The sequence below is a fragment of the Condylostylus longicornis genome, unplaced genomic scaffold, assembly GCF_029603195.1.
Source record: "Condylostylus longicornis isolate FDR11 unplaced genomic scaffold, ASM2960319v2 ptg000148l, whole genome shotgun sequence".
Classification (NCBI taxonomy): domain Eukaryota; kingdom Metazoa; phylum Arthropoda; class Insecta; order Diptera; family Dolichopodidae; genus Condylostylus; species Condylostylus longicornis.
In genome coordinates, this window is record NW_026578116.1 from 436,575 (window position 1) to 459,233 (window position 22,659).

General features: G+C 25.8%; 1 protein-coding gene across 1 annotated transcript in view; it reads right to left on the reverse strand.

Moving 5' to 3' along the window:
• Positions 1 to 22,659, reverse strand: part of LOC129615825 (MATH and LRR domain-containing protein PFE0570w-like) — a 165,538-nt gene that overhangs the window by 68,449 nt on the left and 74,430 nt on the right. The window lies entirely within an intron of this gene.

The following is a 22,659-nucleotide window of genomic DNA, read 5'->3' on the forward strand; positions in this document are numbered from 1 at the left end:
CCCCTCACTTATGAGCATATTATTGTATGAGTACATATACTAAACTTTCTATGAATATCGAATATACATAATTCTGTAAAACTTAATAATAACCATAAAGAAGTGAAAAAAAAAATTATCTATTAAGTTCATATTCAATTTTCGCAATTGCAATAAATTCCCAATGCAATAGAAAAATCGTATAATCACAAAAATAAAATTCTTTAAAATAAGCACAAAAACAAATAAAAGAATTTTCAATTTAAACGAAAAAGAAAAGTTCTTTGACTTGCAACTTTTAATCAACTACTCGTATATACCTACCGATAACAATGTTACAAAATTAAAATTAAAACAAGCAATAATAAGAAAATAAAAATTTTTTTTAGAATTGATAATCGGTTCTACCGACTGACTACTAATTATTTTAAAATGAAAAAATTTCCGCTAGTTGCATAAAATAACATTTAGCCGATGATACCGACCGAAACCACTAATTATACATCTAATTATATCAAAATATTCTTTATGAAAAAAGATGAGAACGTTACTCAATAAATTTTTATATCGGTATTTCTACTCAAAATTTAAATCAAATTTTGACCCTTGCCCGCATTTGAAGGGGGGTATTGAGGAACTATGTGGAGTAACGAGCGCAGCTGCGGTCTACCGGCCCTTCAAAGTTGCTCGAATTCATCAGGAGGGTGTTTCTCGAGGAGTTTTGTAGGGCTTTGCCTTGTACCTATTTGGGGGGCAAATAAATCTTATATTTTCTGGTTGCGGTGCACTGTTACCCCATATTTACAATCTACAATCTACAAATCAAATTTAAATAGATTTTCAAAAAAATTAACCATCTTGGATTAGCAAATTAAATTCGAGATAAAATGAAGAGATTGCAAGGTAAAAGAAGCATATAAGAATTACTAATGCTTACGTTATTGATAAATTAGCGCTGAACCACTCGTAACGGCCAAAGATTCAATTCTATAAAATAACATAGAAACCTTGTTGTTCATGAAAATAACTATATAAATAAGTTATGTGGAGGTTTCAAGGGAGAGAGCAAGGTAATTCTCACATAATAACCAAATGGTGCAATTTATTTAACAAAAATTTTGTCTAAAGAAATGACGAAGCCGTATTGAAATAGAATAACTTCAAGTTAATTTAATGCAAATCAAGCACAATATTTTAACCTTCAGTTTCGACAACTGCAAGTTTTGATAATAGTTTATATAAAAAAATATTTCCAATTTGAAATTTAATTTCGAAAAATTATAGCGTTTAAAATTATTTTAAAACATACAAAAATTACTATCAAAATTCTTAACATAAATTCAACATGCACTTTTATTATAAAATTGCAATAATGCATAAACACACATATTGCACATATAAAATTGTACTATACTATCATATAAAATAATATAGTTAAGTTTGTATGTTCAAAACAGAAAAAAATAACATTGTATTATATAATGTATTTTTAGGAGAATAAAAAAAAAAAAAACAAGAATTACATAGATACCTCAAGAGGTTACAAAACATTTCTTTTAAAAATGATCTTCATCATTACCATTGCCATCATCATCATCATCATTATCAACATTGAACATATCATCAATTGGAAGATAAACAAAATAAAATTGAAAAACAGAAGTATAAGAATCGTTTAAGTTGCAACTTCTTTTTGGCATATTTACTTATAAATATCGTTGCATACACATACATACCTCTATACATATATATACACATAGCAAACAATTGTAAGAGTACAAAAATCGCATCACTATCAGCATTTAAAGTCAAAAAATATAGTAATAATAACAACAATAATAAAAATGAAAATAAAGAACAAAATGGTATCAGAAGTATAAAAAACAAAAAAAATTGAAGAAAAAATAAAAACGATCTTAATAACTTTTGTGAGTTTATCCAAAAACCATTTAATGTCGTCGTCACGACGAAATCATCGATATTTTATTTAATTTTTGTCTCTTTTCATTCTATTCACTTTGCTTTTAGCGCTTCCTTACTTAACTACTTTTCTACCTATATTTGGTATATTTTGTTAAAAAGCGCAAGCTAACATTAGATTACAGTAAAATTCAATTATATTCCCAAAAATAAAATTGATTTTTTTCTTTTGATACTTTATTTAGCTTATAAAATTCGAATTTAACAGGAATTTCCTTCGAAAATTCAAAATTGACCCGAAATACAAAAAAAATTTTTTATTGCATAATTTTAGGGGATGTATTTTTTAAGTTTTATGGAATTTTAGGGGTATTTACAATTAATTTCTCAAAATATAAATATCCGAACTGATTTTGAATTAAATAAAAATTTTTTGTCTACTTAAAATATATTAAATGAAATTTTCTTGCTAAATTAGCGATGGAATATAGAAAATAGAAGTTAATTCTTGTTCAAGAATGCATGATATATAGTAAATTACGACTAAAATTAATTACAAGGTAATAGATTACTTAACTAACAGCTGGCTGACCAGTTATAGGTATGTCAAGTAATAATTTGAAACAGTTGAAAGGAGACCAGGAATAAACTAAGCTTTTTACAAACCAAGCTTGAATAAAACTAATTGATAAATTTTTCAAAATTTTTCACTGTAAATTTTATAATATATATGTATATCAAATGTTTATATATAAAGTTTACTTTATGATTGTTATTTTCTTGAATTTTAAGTTAAAAAATCGTTATTACCTTTATTATTATATACATACATAATATGAAAACATAAATGTATATAAAGATGTACGAAATTTTCAATTGTAAATTTAACGAATTCTTAATACTATCGTATATATGAACGTTTGCTTATATTAATAGCTGATTTTTTTCTCATTTATATGTGCAATATATGTACAAACGTAAATAACAACATTTTGTGCAGATATTCATATTAATTTACATACACATATGTATATGTGTTATATATAAAACTTACATTTTACAACAATAACAACAAAATCATAACAGAAAAAAAAAAAAAAAAAAAAATTCTTTTAATTTTTTCTAATATTCTTGCTTCTTACTTGACTATTTAAGGTTATGTTTAGAAGAAAATGATAATGATAGTACAATATACGACGTGGTGTATAAAAAGAATTAATATACATACATACATACATATATAGAAAATGATAAAAATTTTCTTTTTAAAATTTTTTTTATAACTAACTACAACTATACAATAATGATGATCACGACGACGTTGATGATGATTAGAAATCAACATTGTCGTCATCATAATCAAAAAAAAAAATAATAATAATAATGATGACGACGCGCACCACCAACATTAGCACTCCAGTTGCGGTGGCCATACTAAAATACTTAAATACACAAAAATACAAAATAAAATAAACAGATAATAAAATAAAAACACAAAATAGAAGAAAAAAAAACCATTATTAAATGGTTAAATGGCAAAAGCAATGGTATATAATATGAATTGATATAAATGGCATGGCAATGCCAATGGTACTATAAATGATTATAGCTAAAAAAAAAAAAAATTAAAAGAATGAGATAAACAAACCAACCATTCGTGAAAAATAATTCTTTACTTTAATAGCTAGTAAGTATATATATAGAAAAGTAGAAGAAGTAGTCACCTGTCTGATTTCCAATGTTATTTTTCTTCTTATTATCATCATTGTTGCTGTTGTTATTGTTATTCTTATTATATAATTCTTACGATATTTTTGTTATTTTTTCTTATTTTTTTGCAACAAATACAGGTATCCCTTGTATAACGCGATAGTTACGTTCCAGGGAAATTCCGCGTTATGTGATTCGTGTTATATAAGACTTAGTATTCATATAAATTTGGGGGTTATGTTCCAATAAGTTTTTTTACAAAATAAAATACATATCTAATAAGAAATAACATATATTTCAGCTCAAAACTAAAATTCAGATTTTGTTTTAAAATTAAAACCATAAAATAAAAATAATAACAATTCAAAAAACAAAATAAAACAGATTCATACATATAATTAAATTTAAAAAAAAACTAAAACAAACTTCATTATAATTAATCTGTTTTGCTGTCTTCAAACATCCTATTTCGAGAAAGTTGTGAGCGTTATAGGAGGAGCGTCTCAAAGGCAAAAATGGGAAATTCCCGGTTTACATTGAAAACAAATATGAATACACATCCCAATGGCCAAAATGATTGTGAAAACAATGATGAAGATATTTTTATCGGATATTGGGATTTTCAGCTTCGCGTTATAAAAGTCCGAATTTCGCGTTGTACTGAAACCGAATTTTTTTCCAAATCGCGTTATATCGAAAACGCGTTGTATAAGTACCGTGTTATACAAGGGATACCTGTATTGCATTGCATATCAAGATATTTTTATTTTATTTTTTTGTTAAGCGTTTGTAAATTGTAAATTTTCATTTTTTATTTTTATATTTGTTTTTTTCCAATATGGTTACCGATTCTATAGTATAATATTAAGGAGGAAGTTAACTTCAAAGAAAGTAAACACGGCAGTATATAAAGGGCATATAATAAACAATAACATAAGAAAAGAAAAAAAAACAAAGTTTTTACTTATTTATTTAATTTGTTTTATTTCATTTTTTTATTTTTGTGTGCTTTTGAATGCCGCTTTTCTTAAAAGTTTATTAGAGCTATAGTTGTAGTTTCTGTTTTTTTTTTTTTTTGCTGGCTTATTATTAGACATGTATACATGATTTAACCATATTTTTGTCGCGGAAAAATCCATTTTTCTTTTTCGTTTTTTGTTATTTAAATTTTTCTGTAAAATATGTACATATATATACTTAAATATGTGTATATAATCTAGTATAACATTATATACTCTTAGATTTTTAAATGAACTAAATAAGAGAAGCATCTACATATATACATATTACAGTATAAAAGAATGAATGAAGTTATAACACGCGTCCTTTAAAATTAAATTTAATTCTATATAGAATAAATAAAACCGTATGGATGTATGTAATTTTTTTTCATGGGCAAGATATTTGTAGAATCTATTTAATGTATTTGAATAAAATATGTACCACGTCCTTAATTATATTTGAAATATTTAAAAGAATAGGAAGCCAAGAGGACTCTAAAAAATGATTGACACTATTAAATTTTTTGCTTTTAATTCATACTTTTATTAAATATATTCACTTTATAATGAATATACAGTAACATCGAAAATTTAATATTAATCTAAATTGTTAGAAAATTTAATAAATGTTTATTATTTTAGAATAGAAATTATTTTTAGCAAAATACCGAATATAAAATGAATTAGACTTTTATATTTATAATATAATCGTATTATTATTGAAACCGTGAAATTCTGAAAATTATTATGATATTATTGAAAAATATAATTAGAACCTTAATAATTCAATTAATATTACAAAATATTTTATAAAAATATTCCGTTATAAGCACAAAAAATATGTATTCATGGTGGCGACAAATAGCTATTCCCAATTAAATCAACAAATTCTAAATTTAATTTATAAAATAAAATTTAATACAATCAAAATGGAACCATTTGATTTTCAAACGTTGTTTTGATCAAATTCTAAATTAGAAGAGACAAAATGGCACGTTATACCATTTTCCAAAAAATATAACATTCTTTACAAGTTTTGGATTCCATATATACATATATACGATTATTCATCCTTACATACTCTATTTAAATATTTCCTATATTACTGGTTATATTTTTAATTCTTTGCTATTGCTCTAAACACAATTTAAAGTTTAATCGATTTTCTTAGAATTTTTCTTACAAACAAATATCTTAAAATATTTTCAAAAGGTATTTTCAAGTAGGTTTATATATTTTAAAGGTAAGTATGAAAAATTCATTGTAATAAAATTCTTTTCTATCCAAAAGGGAGCCAAACTCAGATTTCTTCTAATTCTCTGTGTTTTTTGTTCAGTTTTTTTTTATTTTAATTTATTTTATACACTTGATCCATACTGACATTTATGTTTTCAATTGCAAGAAAAACTTAAAAAAAAACAAATAGAAAAATGAAAATTATAAGTTATTTTTGTTAGTTTAAAGCATAAACCTGAACTTAAAAAATTTACGTTATTGGTCTGTCTAACTCCAAGATATTTTAAAAAAATAAAAACAATTTCGATATACAGTGTCATATTCAATATACAGTAAAAACTGTCAGAGGCGAAATCGCAAGAAACCAAATTTTTTTACGGTTTACACAGACTCTTACGAGAGTCTTCGATCTTCACAGAATAATGACAATTTTCTTTCAAATTCTATCTTTTCAGTAATATTAGTACCTTTGCAATGAACCTCAAATTGCCCTTTTTCCCTGCTCTGAAAGATTTCCCTTCTTGCAACGTCCGGCTTTGACGGATGTATTTGATTGCAAGAAATTGTTCTTTATTAGTTACTATTGTACCCTAACTTACTACATAACGAATAAAAGTCAACTTAATACAGATATTTGCGACATTATATAGAAATCGATGACTGATGACATGATGACATTTCAGTTCGTTCCCACCTCAAAAACATTCAAATTTCAAATATATAATTATACTTTATTACTAACACAATACGGCAAATATTGCTACTAAGCTGAATTGTTTATGAATGATAAATCTTTCGACAAACAACTGACGATAAACGTGAAATCAAATCAAAAACACTGCGTAATAAATAAAAAAAAAACAAGACAAAAAAACAAAAAATCTCTCGCATCAAACCGCTCCTTGTAAATATTTTCTGAACAAGAAAAAGAAAAATAGAAAAGAAAAAAAAAACAAAAATCAAATACTAAATAGAAAAAATTGTAAAAGTATTACAGGCCCATCGTCGTCCGCCACTATAATACAAAATTCCATATTAGAGAATTTCATAACAAAGAAAAAAAAAATAAAAAGGAAAAATTAAAGAATTTCGAATTCGAATTGAATACTTTATTGGATACAATAGAAAACTGGAGACTAAACTTAGAGAGCATTTAACAAGAAAATCAAGAAAAACCAAAAACAAAAAAAAAATTATATTTAAAAACAAGACTGCAAACAAAAACTTGTAGAATTTTATAAAGACAAGAAGTTTAGCTGCTACTATCAGTGTGGTGGCGCCTTTATTGTCGCGTTCTTTTTCCTGTTTTGTCTTCCTATTTTCAATTTTTTTTTTTACTTTGTTTTTGTTGATTTTTACTGTAAATTCCTTATTTTCTTTTTTACAATTTTCAAAAGCAGTAGAAATTTCTACTTCTATATTGATTTTAATTCAAGTTTGTCAAAGATAATATGTAGACGATTCCAAGTAGACAAAACATAAGGGATCTCACTTAAATATTAAATTTACTACTACATCTTCAATCCTTTTAAATTTTAAAGAGAAATTTATAAAAATAACATTAGAAAACATAAAACTTGTTATTTTTTTTTACTATTATTAAAAGTTTAAGTAAAATTTACTATTACCAAAAATAGAATGTTCTGATAGTTAATAAATTTGTAAAAAAACCGAAGAAAAATTTTTGTTATTATAAAAAAATACCTCCATACTACATAATAATGACATTCTATAAATTTTTTGACATATCATAGGTACTTGCAAAATTAAAAATACAATTGAATTCCGTTATAGCAGTCATATATGTATGTATGTGGAAAATCACAGGTACTTCTAAGTCTATATGTGGGTAATTTTTTTTTATACATATAATCGTATATAATCGTCTGTGATTTCAAATTTTTGAGAATTTTTTACAGTTGAATGTTAACGAAATGCTGTAAAAATGTGAAATATAAATTTACAAAATCTATACATAAAGGCATATCACACATTTTTTTAAATTTTTAGTGGTCTTTTACAAGGGAACGAAAGTGAGTTGTTTAAATTTCAAATATTAATTATTAACAATGTAAAAGTTAATAATTTAATTTTTAAACTCATTGTTTTAATTAAGTAAATTTTAATTATTAAGAATGCTTATCTAAACGCAAACAAATCAGCAATATTCTAATTAAATGAACAAAGCGAGATTGAATATTAATTGACATATTGTCCATACTTTTATTTCGATCACGACCAGGGTTTGAATCCGAGAACTTTCGGTTAAAGGACCGGTGCCAAAACCACTGCACCAATGCTCAGGTCGATCTTATTTTAATAATGGTTTTAAAACCCTTTTAATTATTCTAAATCAAGATTTCCTCAAATCTTCTTTGCTTGCCGAAACTTTGGCCCAAAAAAAATAATACTGATGCTGGCCTATAAAAGTCTTTTAATAAATATTATTAAATTCAATGATTTGAAATTGAAATAGTTTGTGTAAAAGAGCAAATATTAAACATTAAAAATGAATAAAATATTTCACATTCTAATATAATAATTACAATTAGTAAGCAAAAGTTAATGTAAGCTTTATATTATTAAAAAGCCTATACTTATAAAATTCATAGTTTTGCTTACTGAATTTAAAGATTTTTAATAAATTTTGGGATTGTTAAAAACACTATATTTATAACAAATTTGCAACTAAATCAATTCAGGAATCAATTTACAATAAATTAGAATCCAAAACAATTAAAGAATCATCATCAACAAGACGAAAATAAACAAAAACGAGAAAAAATAGAGTTGACCATGTCAACTCAGTGATACCCGTACGAATTCTGTGTGCGTATAAAAATGCCAAAGCTGACTATGGGACAAACTATGATTTTAAGTTGCCGTATTACCATATCGATTTATGCAAAATTTCAGTCTCTTAATACCCTTGTTTCCATGAGATAGTTTCAATAACTTCTGAGATAATGCCAAATAACTTTTTTTCAAATGAAATTGTTTGGCTGCTACCAGAAATAGTCAAGCAATTTCAACGACATTTATCAAACACATTGGTCCTACTAATATATTTGCTTGTGTAAAATTTCAATACTACAGCTTAGATATATAGCTAAATATTTTTTAAAGTTGTATGGAATCGTCATTAATATGAAGTTGTATAAGAAATCGTCATTAAGTGGGTATGTATGCATATGTGTGTATTTACATACATACAGAAGATAAACTTAAATAAATATTTAATTTTCAAATCAAAATATCAAACATTACACATAATGTACATGCACACGTCTATGTGTGTCTCTTAAATTTATACACGATTAAACCCTAAACGAATTGCAGCTGTTCTTTAAGCATTTCAATATAAACAAAATGGAAATAAATGCATTTTTAAAAACTTTAAAATTGTCAATGTTTTTTTTTTAATTGCTTTAATTATTCACAATTCGATCTAGATAATAAATTATAAAAAATCAAAAAAACATTTTCTTCTTTAATTGAATTGACCAACATAATGGTTTCTTTAAAAAAAAAAGTAACCATTTAAAATGTCAGTATATTTGGGTGACAATTAAATTTAAAATAAGAAAAAAAACCTACTTAAAATCTAAAAGAATCAAGAATAAGAAATTTTTTATTTTTGCTTTCATTCTTTATAGCTTCTGCTTCAAGTCAAGTATACAAATATGCTCCGTATTTTTCGTCAGTTGACAATCTAAAGAGATTCGGATTAAAATTTAAATTGAAACTGTCAGTTAAAGATGAAATTTAAAAGATTATTTTTATTTCTTCTCTCAAACTGAAAAGAACTGACAATTACATTGAAAAAGAACAAGGCCCCCTCTATACAATGTAAGTTATAAAAATGAAAAACAAAAAAAATCAAAATTAATTTAAAATTAAATCTGTATTTTAAGAGGATTTTAAAATTATTACATACATATATATCAAACATAAATACCTACATATTATTATCAGATAAATTCTTTTGACCAAGCGTAAACTATTATGCAAACAAACATTGCGAAAAACAAAAATAATCATCATGCGGCTAAGTAAAATCGGCATCATTCAATGCGAGGAAGGAAATGAAAATGGCGAAAAGTTAGGTAAGGATTAAAGTTTATTAGTATGGGACACAAGAAATTTTTCGGTTAATTTATAGAGAAAAAAAGCCTGTAGAAAAAATCAAAACAACTAGAATTAGAAACGACAACGTGCATAATCCTAGATGTCTGGCTATTCTTACCACAATCCGTGTTGTGGTTACGAACATTAAAAAGCTTTAATGATTTTAAGTTATTTGAATTTTCTTTAAAAAGACACCTGCTTCGAAAAAAACACAAAAACAGAACATTCCCCAGAACAAGCTGATTAACAAAAACTTGCTTCTGACACCCTCATATTAACAACTAGAACACGGGAGTGGAACGTTTTCAAGTCAACCAATAATAACATCTTTATACTTTAGCAGCCTAAGAGGATCAAAATGCAATCTTAAACACGTAATGCGAAACGAATAATACGAATCTTTTTTGAATATAGATTTCATTCTAAAATTCTAAAAGCAATATGAAGAACAATTCGTCGGCAATTCGTATGTGTTGAAAGCGGTAGGTTACAGGTTCGAGTCCAGTTCGAGAAGAAAAATTTTTTAATTTTTCTACCTTTAACTCGTCCCTTTGATAACGTCATCTATATCTGTTCTGCAGTTGTTTGAAGAAATTTCCATTGAGTTAATATTATTGTAGTGTAATAGACACAATACATTACTTATTAATTAGTAATTCAGTACTAATGGGTATTTTTGGCAATGAAGTTGTTAAGGTTAAAATTGTAAAATTTTAAATGTCATGTATTCATTTAATTTGTACATGAAGTTTTGAAAGCTTTCCAGTTTTAAGCAACCTTAAGAATTGCATTTTCAAAAATATCAAATTTTTCTCCTTATTAAAGTGATGTCAATTTACTCATCACCATATAAAATTGACCTTGCTTCTTAACCCTTATAACTATTTAACGTTCAAAACACTTATAAGTAGACCGTATATTAATTATATTACTGACAACACTTTTTGATTTAACATGAAAATTATGAAATGAAGGCTGGTAACTATGAAAATAGGTGGAAAACTTGGGCATTATTGGAACATTAATTCAATGAAATTTATAAAATTATTGTGTAACTAAATATTAAATTTATGTTATGCAAATATAACAAATTGTTTTCCTTAAATTACGATATTAAATTATTTAGATTATTAATAAACGCAGATGGTAATTAATAATTTCACTAGTGTGTAAATAAGAATAATAAAGTTGGGTCAAACCAATGGTTTGTATTGTAGCACTTTTCCCTTCAACAAGTGAAAATTCTGCTTTTAACTACAGTCTATTTGTACCTACCACACTATTAAAATTATTTTCATTCATATATAAAATTATTTCTAGGATTGCCTATATTTAGGATGACGCATATATGCAGTCTTTGAAATAAAGCAAAAATTAATATAAAAAGGGGTTAACATAATGCTCGATTTTAAGGGTTAATTGTGTGAGTTAAGAAAAATAATTATATTTTTTAATTTCATGGAATTTACCGTTAGCTTTTTGCGTTTATAAAAATTTGAAAAAACTTACGGTTTCGGAAATATAAGGCGTCAAAAATTCAAATTTTACAAATTTCAAGAGGCGATAACTAGAGAGGGGGTGGAGATGGAAAAAAAATTTCTTCTAACGAAATAAACTATTTGTTAATGTCTAAAAGCTCCTAAAATTTCAAGCTTCTACAATCTGGGGTCTAGAAGAAAAACGACATCAAAAATATGGAAAAAAAGGACTTTAAATAACGGTAAATTTGAACGGCCATTTTGTTTTTCTAAAATTTAACTATAGTATACCGCGCTAGGGGAAGCAAGTCGCTGCCTTTCTGCGTTTGAAAAATTTCAAAAATGCTTATGGTTTCATTGCAACAAATATTTAAAAAAGGCCATTTTTAGGGTTTTGGGGGGGTATAACTTCTAGAGGGGGGGAGATAGGTAAAAATTTTGTTCTACGGAAATAAGTTTCTAGTGAAGATCTATGTACGTATGAAATTTCAGCTTTCTATCTTCAAGGGTGTAGAAGTTTTGTAAACAAAAAAAGTGTCCACGGACGGACGGACGGACGGACGGACGGACGGACGGACAGAGTGAAACTAATAAGCACTTTTTTCAAAAAATTTTTTGGAAAAGTGCTAAAAAGAAAATTACCTTAATATTACAAAAGAATTTTTACAATTATTTAAAATCTACTGCAAAATTCTTATGTATCATGTGAAAATTCTATTTTAAAAATGAAAAAAATCTGATGTGGTCAGCACATAACCGACCGGAATGTGTATTGTCTAGTTAAGTGAAAGTGTTACAGAATATTATAAAAATGTCTGTTAAATACTTCTTTCCAATTTTCAGGACATTAGTAAGCTTATAATTAACATACCTAGAAAAATGTAAATTTGACTCTTAGTAGAGTTTCGCTTTGTGCTACCCGAATTCCCTGAAATGCTCGCCAGTCAGTTTCGGTAACAACCAGAACTCAAATATCAAATTTCAAGAAATTCCATCAATTTGTTCTGTGGATATGGTGAAAAATGTAAGATCGGCCCGCAGATCAGTTTTCGAGCCCTGGTCTTTCCAAAAAATTTATATGTTAATTGTTTTAGTACGAAGAATTTAAATATTAAATTTCAATGAAATCGGTTAATTATTTCTCTTTACATACACAAAAATGTACATATATTTGCTGACGCCTGATTACTTCAAAAGTCAGAAATTTTTGAGGACGGTCGAGCAAGGCTTATATATGAAATTTCAAGAAAATCGATTGAATATTTTCTTCAAAATGTTCAAAAATGTAAAACAGGCCGCTAAAAAGTGCAGTTGCCGAGGCCTGATATATCCCAAACCTTGATCAATCCGTGCCATGGTGGAAATAAATTTACATATAAAATTTCATCAAAATCGGTTCAGCAGAACTTGAGGTACACGCGTGCACACACAGACCGACAGACCGACAGGTTGCTAAAAATTGTTTATTTACACTTCCCTACTATGGAGAAGTGCATTCCCACCGAAAACTCGATATGCAAAATTTGTTGCCATCACATAACCTACCTATTGTTTACACAATACGGTCGGTAAAAATCAAGCATGTGGAAAGAATCGTATTGTATCACACAAACTTCTTCATGTATGCATGGATGTGTTTGTGAATAATTCTTTTAATGCGTCATGTAAGTAGCTTTATAACTATTTTTATAATAGAAAAAAAAAATTATTTTACTACAAAAGTAAAAGGAATTTCTGATTTAAAATGCAATTATACTAGTTGTTGTTTTAAGGTTATCATGTTAAATTGTAACCCCATATAAAAAGTATGTAAATATTTTTATTGTAAAAAGATGACTTGTAATACACTTTTATCTGGATGAAAAATAAATCAATATTGTATTTCAAGATGGTTAAGAAAATTTTTTGCAAGCTTTACAGGTTTATGAATTTTTAAATTTAATATCATATAAGTTAAAAGGGTTCAAGTTTAAGCTATATGATAGCAAACCTTTATAATTATAAGTATTACAAAATTTTAGTGAATCCAACATAGATAAATTGAGCTAGAATTACATATAATTGAATTTCCGCCATTAAATATGATTTGAAAATTATCTCAAATAAGCAATTTATTAAAAAATTAAAAAATAAATTGCTATATAAACTGAATTATGTAAACCTCTAACCGATGGCATGAGAGAATTGTTGAACTCAATTCCACAAACAAATTGACGTTATTTTAAAGACAAATACGGTTTTGACAATCTTTCTCAATAACAAGTATGGAGATATCGATACCATTTACAAGTGCACCGTTTATGAAAGCACATAAATATTAATAAATATGAAGGCACAAAATTTGACAGACACAAACATTATCATAACCTCACCATCAACAGTTTATACAATGTTTTCATTAAAGTAACACTTTCTTATGTGTCTACTACCATGAATTATCAATTTGGTAATATTGTTATAGTGTGGGTTTATTCATGGTGTTTTGCAAGAATACCGTAAATGCTAAAAAAAAAATCCTCGTTTAACAAAACTGCTTTCGTAAATTCTATGTAAACTTAAAAAAGCACCTTACTTCTTTTGTAACCCTCTTCCTTTTATCTTCTATGTCACTCACTCCTTCAATTGACCGTAAAAATTCGTATTCACAAGTTCTTTTATACATTCTTATATATTTAAAATAACTGGCATATAAGTGTATAAAATTTTTGAAATAAGTAAGTAATTAGTATATTAATACTTTATCGACCGGTTGTGGTTGAGGTTACCCCTCAGTAAGTAACGGCTAAGTCGCGCCTAAATTTACTCCCAGTACCGGCTAAATTTTCACTATGCATTGTGTTGTGCTTATTCCTTTTGTTATAAAAAGTCATAAAAAGAACAACCCACTGACAAAAACCGTCGATAACCAAAAGCCGATTAATAGACTACCGGTTAATAAGTGCTGGCAATCGAAAAGCCGATAAATATGTTACCGATCGATGAGCGTAAGGAATCGAAAAGTCGATAAATAGGCTACCGGTCGATATTGTTGATTGTTCACATTTTGACACACACGTGTACATAAAAATTTCAACAAAAATATTTTTTTTTTTACATATAAACGTACATAAGAAAATTAGAAATTTGTATTAAATTCCACTAGAAAACGCTGACACAAAAGAATTTTTTCACTTTTAAAGAAGATATAAAAATAAGAAACTCACAAGAACACCAACAAATTAAAATTAGTTTTGCACAAAATTGTGCATTTATTACAATTAAAGAGAAATTTATTGTCTATTACAATTCACTCTTCTTCTCTGACTTCATTTCAAATTTAATTTTTCATACATAGTTTGAATGCTTAATTTAATCTATTGAATGAACAATTTACGATCACCAAATACTGTATATATGGACTATATTTCAGTCCCCTAGGTTAGTATAACAGTTGGTCGATCATCTTTGGTAATAATATAAAACTATAAAAAATGATTCTTTGAGTATTATTCATTTTGAGAGGGTTCCACTGTTTAATTTTATGGAATTTTGTAGTTTGAGAACATTTAAAGAAATTTAATAATTTGTTGTAAAAAAAAAGTTTAACTAAACAATTAAGTAGAGTAATTACTAATGTTAAAATTAACTTAAATCAGTTTTGTATGGATCTATGCAACTTTAGCATAGATGAATTTTAGAATAGAGAAGAATCAAAGATTTAAAGAATTAATTTTCTATTTTAACCCTAAATGAAAATTCTTTAATGCAAAATGTTTTTCTTTTTTCATTTGTATAACAAATTGAAATTCTTGAGGAAAAATTTTTGGAATTCCTTACAATTCTTTTTTCCCTAGGTTTTGTAAAAATGTATGAGATTATTAGTAATAGTAAAAATATGTTTCTTTAAGATGGTAAAAGATAATTTTCCTTCTTAACTTATTCAAAAAGAAAATTATTAAAAAGAATTTTTGCTTTAAAAAGAAAAAAAATTTTTTTCCAATAAAATATTTTCTCATATAAGTAGAGAGAAAAACAGAATTTCTTGTATAAAGTTACTAAGATGTATTTGTAGTTTAAGCACAAATAATATATATAAATACTTTAATTAGAGTATAAGTGCAAGTAAAAGTTTAAAAAGCAATATAAAATATTTGTTTTACGAATAATAAACGATTCTCCTTCTCTGTGTATTCCTTTTTAGCAAAGAAAAAGTTCCTATCAATTCAGTTGATCGCATATATACACCTACGTATATGTTATACTCAAATATATATACTGTATATACTATGAGTTTTTAATATAACATAAAGTTCTCTTTAAAATCTCAAAGTATACTTCATTTATATACACACTCGTGCAAAAGTGAATTATGTAATTGAAATCATATGGAAAATATTATGTCAGGCACTCATTACATAATTATGACTATACAAAATAACGAAAAATTGAGGAAATTTTTAATTTTAACACCCAATTTCATATTTTCATAATTCATACATACTTGTACTAAAATAAGAATGTTTTATCACAAACTAACTGTTATACACATAAAAATTCTTGATAGTTGATATTCTGAGCCTATTTAACATTGGTTTGTTTATAAAAGAGCTTGGAAGCGGAAAATAATTACTCAACTGAACTGTTTAGTTTCATGCCTTATGTATTTTTAGAACTGTAGATGAAATAAGTTTCGAAAAATTTCTTTTTTTTTATAATTTTATTTTTTACAGCTTTTTTTTTACCTGATGATGACACTATGGAAAATTTTTTATCGCCTTATTTAAAGGTTCTTTTTCTAGATAATAGATAGAAACATGTATCAAATAGTAATAAATTTCACCAAATTCTTCTGTACTTCGGAAACAATGCATTTATACTCTTCATTTCAAACTCTTCTACTTCGCGAAACATTTAAACTTTAATGTTGCCTCTTATTATAGTCTAATTGCGTATATTGAAAATAAAACTGCATCTCCTACAAATTTTCCTCAACATCTTTCAAAGTATTTAAAATATTGTTTAGAATTCCAGTGTTTTAAGACCAATGAATCTATCAAGCATATTTCGATTTCTTTTAGAAAACAACTCTTTTAACACAAATTTTGATGGCATTATTTTTCACTCCTTATAGTTGAATGATATATAACTACTAATGCATATTTAAGACACGTTTAATAAACACTAGAAAATCTTTTAAACTTCCTTATACAATATACATACAAGTAAATTACATATACAATTTTACATATAACTTTATAAAGCATAATACGAGTTTCTTAAAAAAAATTTTTAAAATACAATTAAAATCAAGTTAACAAAATAATTTTAAATTTAAATTCACGTTTAAAAAATATAGAATTAATAATTTTATAAGAATTTAAATAAATTACACGTTCATTTTGTGTTTTTCATCTTTATTTCTTACTTTTAGTTACTTTTCAATGTCAGATCAACATCATTTTTATTATCATTATCCTTATTCTTTTTAATAATTTTAACATTATATTTAAATAATATTAACAAAAAATTATTGAATACAAATCAATAGTATTGAAAAAAAAAATCGGATATGGTCAACATATAACCGACCGCAATGTATATTGTCTAGATTAGTAAAAGTATTCCAGAACATTATGAAAACTGGTTTTAAACACTTCTTTATAATTTTAAGGACACTAGTAAGTTTTTAGTTAACATACCTAGAAAAGTGTAAATTTGCCTCTTAGTAGATTTTCGCTTTGTGCTACCCGAATTCCCTGAAATGCTCGCTAGTTAGTTTGGGTAACAACCAGATTTTAAATATTAAATTTAAAGAAATTCTATCAATTCGTTCCCTTGATATGGCAAAAAATGTAAAATCTGGCCCCTAGATCAGTTTCCGGGTCCTAATCGAATTTAAATATTAAATTTCAATTAAGTAGGTCGATTATTTTTCGTTATATACGCAAAAATTTATATTTGGCCCGTATCAAACGTCCAGTTGCTGACACCTGATTTCTTCCAAAAGTTAGGAAGTTCCGCGTACGGTCGAATAAAGCTTATATATGAAATTTCAAGTAAATCTTTTAAATATTTTCTTCAAAATGATCTGAAATTTAAAACCGCTAAATAGTCCAGTTCCCGAGACCTAATACATCTCAAAAGTGGATCAATCCGTGCCATAGACGAAACAAACATATAAAATTTTATCAAAATCGGTTCAACCGAACTTAAGATACACGCGTATACACAGATCGACAGACTGACAGGTTGCTAAAAATAGTTTACTTACACTTTCCTACCATGGAGAAGTGCGATTCCACCGAAAACTCGATATGCAAAATTTGTTGCCATCACATAACCTACTTTATTTTATACACAATGCGATCGGTAAAAAGAAACCATTATATGCTTAAAATGCATTCATCCAAATAAGAATAATGTAAAAGAAACTCATCAGAAATGCTATCGATATTGATTAATGTGTTATAAATTAAATCGATTCATGTCTTTACATACAAACATAAAATGAAATGTTATGTGGAAATCCTTTAACAAAAGGAAACCTTTCGTTTTAATATTTTATGATTTTTTTTCTTGCAAAATTGAAATTTATACAATGATTGATACAAAATTATTGTTAATTTTTGTAATAAAAACATGATGAAATTCAGTTTTTTCACCAAGTTTCTTATTTTTAATAAAATTCCGTTTATAACATTAGCATATAAGTCGATGAACATATATTAATGAAAAAGAAAAAGAAAGTTTCATACGGAGAATCAGGAAATTCAGAAGCAATTTGTGACAGTCTCTTTAACATGTAAAAAAGTCGGTTTAACAATAAAATAAAACAAGAAAAAATAGAGTTGACCTTGTCAACGTTCGTACGGGTATAAACATCAGAAACATTACAAAATATTGTTATTTACTTTGTTCCAGCACCCAAACTCCGTGAGACTAACAGCATAGCTGAACGCCGTCTTAGCGATATGTAATTCCGCTGAAATTGAGAAGCGTTTCCAAAGTATTCGCGGGCGTCAAATTTAATACCCCAGTAATATCAAAATGGTCTCTACTCCGTTAATATTTATAAGTGAAAAAATTTGAATTTTTCAGTAATAAATTAACAAAAAAAAAAACTAAAATTCTTTCTATATAAAAAACCGAAAATTCTTGCTATCTTATAGTTGGTAATTAAAACGTCATGAAAATTATACCATAATATAATAACGCTGATTTAATTCACATATCTCAAATCATACATGTTACTATTTTAATAATTTATAATAGCAAAATAATTTTAATCTTTTTAAATTTTATTCTTTCTTTAATATCAAAAAGGTCATTCTTATGCAATTTAACATATTATTATCATAGTACCTATATGGTTAAAAGCAATTCAGGGTCAAAAAATCATTTTTTTTTAAATATTTTATAAGTCAATAATATAAAATTTATGATTTCAATGAATGACTTAATATTGTTGAACCATAAAATGAAATGTTCTATCTAAAGATTTTGATTTTGAATTCCATTGTTAAAAATATTTAAAAAAAAAAAAAATTATAAAATCAAAACGAGAATAAATTGATGAATACATTAAAAAAAGAACATTTTTTTTTTACAGAATTAAATTTAATCAGCATCAATTATAACATCAATTATAACATATGTATGTGTGTATTATAATCGAATATTCGCATATTCTTAGAAACAAGAAGACAGGAATAAAGCAATATTTTTCAAATAAATTCTAAAATTCATTAAGGAAGTGTTAAAGATTTCAAGCAATATAAAAAATATTACTTAAAATCCAAAAATATTTGGAAAAGTTTTATTAAAAAATGATGGCAAGAGAAATTTTTTTCTAAATTATCATTGAAAACAGTTTACCCCAATTTTAATACATGACGTCTGTACAAGATAAAATTCCCCCTACAAATTTTATACATGCGGTATATTTTTTCTTCTTTTAAAAAATTATTAAAAATTCTCATATTTCTCTCCTTTCCATGCTGTAATATTTCTATCTTGAACAGGTTTCATTATAATACATTATAATGTATTATACTGAATCTTGGAAAGAACTGTTATTTCAGCTAACGCAGTTGTCCCTATAATTTTTATGAACGCTTATGAACGATAATAATCGTAACTTCATAAATTAACGTTTCATTTTCAATATCTGCATTGAAAATGAAACGTTAATTTATAATTCGTTTCCACTTAGGAGGTATATAGGGCTTCTATACTTGATTCTCCATCTTGTTCTAGTTTTGGCTAGTAACTTGACCTAAACCCATGGCAAATTCGTGTTCTTTAGTATTATACCCTAACGGATCTATATATATACCAATTTATATTTTTAAAGCATCTGGATTTTGTTGAACTATGTATAAGTTCCACTTCAAGTTTATTCAAACTGTTTCCGAATATTGTTAGATTTCAAACAATGCAACTTCACTTATTATTTCAGATTTACTTATCGATAGATTTAAGCCTCCTTGTCTACTATTCTTCAGAGTAATTATCGTCAAAGAAATTCAAATTCACAAGCAAATGTACACAAATGAAATTTGAATAAAAAAAATAATGATTTTTCAAATTAAATAATGTTCAATGAAAATTTTTTAATTTTCTTATCAATTTTCAATAACTTTTAAAAGTTAAAAAACAAAACCAAAATACGCGCTAATAAAAATAATTTTTGTATTTTAAATATCGCATATAAACACTTAGATTATAAAAATTAAAATTCCAACATTTTAATAATTAAAAATGAATATTTTTTTTTTCCTTAATTAATAATCTTGTAATTTCAAAAACTTAATGAAATCATTAATTTCAGAATTATCGTTTTAATTATTATTAATTGGTTTTAATGTTTATTTAAACCAAAAAAAGAATTTAATTATTTCATTATATATGAACAATGATGGGTAAATGATCTACAAAATCGATTGATTATCAAAATTATTTCAATTTAATTAAAAATTTAACATGAAAGTTTTGTATGGATTAAATTTAATTCCAACAATAATTTTCAATATCTTTATTAATGACATAATTAAGCCGAGAGAAATCAAACATTTGTTTTTGTTATTTTTTGTGTAAAAAATAGCAAAACATATCCAATTAGAGTGTCACAACCAAACCAAAAAAAATAATAAAAACAAATTCGTGAAACAAAAGATCTATTCAATGAAATCTGAGAAAAAGGATTAATTTAATTTCATTTCATTTGTTAGACAACTTTTACTTTTTCATATTCATATGGAAAAAAATGTTCGAAATATGTTACAAAATAGATTTTTCGTTAATGTTTTTCTATTTTCAGTGTTTGCCGCAAATGCTATGAATAAATACGATTCTTCAAAAAAAAATGTAAATAGAAACGAAACTTGAATAATTCAAAATTCCAGTTTGTAAGACAATTTCTAATGCTTTTATATAAAAATTTTAAGAACTAGATTTTAAAGTCTTAAGACTTAAGAAATAAATGCATACTGTATATAGACTTATACATAGTGTAAGTGATGTTAAACACAAAACATTCTTATTAAGCAAGAGAAACATATAAAATTATCCGAATTAATATTTTTTAAATCGTCACATATGGAAAATTTACAGCCTGATCGTGTATCTCACTTTTTTACTCACTTTTTATTCACTTTCAACACAAAATTCTCTGTATTTTCAAGTGGATGCTTCACTTTTCCAATAAGATTACTCATTTTTTTTAATTGGATTGCATTTTATCTTAAATTAGCAACTGAACGTTTCACTTTCAAAAACAAAGTGAATAAATTGAATATATGAAGTGAATTTTGTATGTATTTTAGAAAAAAAAACGAGATACGGAATATCAAATAATTCTTCTCACTCGAAAATTACATTATACAAGGATATAAGTTACTTACCTTCCGAGTAAAATCAGGCTCGGGATAGACGATCAGGCTCTTAATTTCAAATTTTATAAATAAAAGCAATAATGAAATTATTTTTTAAAATAAAAATGATTTTCACTTGAAAATACTTGGAGCAACTATAAGATTTGTAAATAGCTCCAGAATGTTTATTATAAATAAGTTTGTAATATTAAAATGAAATACCATTAAATTTTAAATAATCTTTGAGAAGAAAAAACCTTAAATACAAATGTCTAACGGAATCACTAATTTATTTTACCAGAAAAAAATAAAAAAAAACAAAAAGCAAAATATTCAAAAATGTTACAATTTTCCCACCTTCAATCGACGCCAATGATAGTGCATAAAACTGCCACGATTTTTATTATCACAACTCTATTTAACATCAAAGCACGATTTCAGAAAACAAGAGAAAAACAAAAATCAAAAACAACTAAAAATGTCCAATAAACATAACTATCATACAAAATATCTACTAAATAACTAAAATACTAACAATAGAAGTACAAAAAAAAAAAAAAATCGATTCCAAAAAATGAACGATGCTTAAACCAATTAATATTTTAATTTAAAAATTTTCACTTTGTCTCCCCGTTTGAGAAAGCGCAAAAATGAAAATTTATTTAAAGAAAAAGAATTTTTAAATTTTTTATCTTTTTTTTTTAAATATGAATATTTTTCAAGAGAATGTTTTCGGTTTTCTACCACATACAATACTACGGCTTATACTTGTATTACTAAAATACTTAATTTTGCTAATTATATTGTCTATTCACATGTTAAACACAAAAGTAATTGTGAAACACCAGATTATGCCAGAGAATCATGTAAAATATCGAATTATATTTTTAAAACTTAACACGAAGAAAGGGAAAGGCTAAGTGTACATGGGTATATACATATTCACACTTGCATATTTAGCCTTTCTCAATTCTGTAATTGTTTAAAATTCTGTAATAAGTTCTGCGCAACGTAATGCTAACAAACCATTATTGTTTTATTATAACTAGGTGATTTTCACTTGTAACCAGCAATTCAGCATAACAATAAAGTAAATATATGAAAAAATTTTAATTAAATTCTTTGAAAATTAAAACTTATATCAATTTTGTTTTAAGTTTGTAAACCTAATTTGAAAACTAAATCTTGAATTTTCAAAATTCATACATATTAAAAACTTATGCATATTTTTATTAACCCTTTGCACTATGAAGTCACTCTGTCTTGGCGTGACAAAAATATTTTTCTCTAAAACTCTGAAGTCACCTCTGGCGTGACAAAAATATTTTTCTCTAAAACTCAAGTCACCTATGGCGT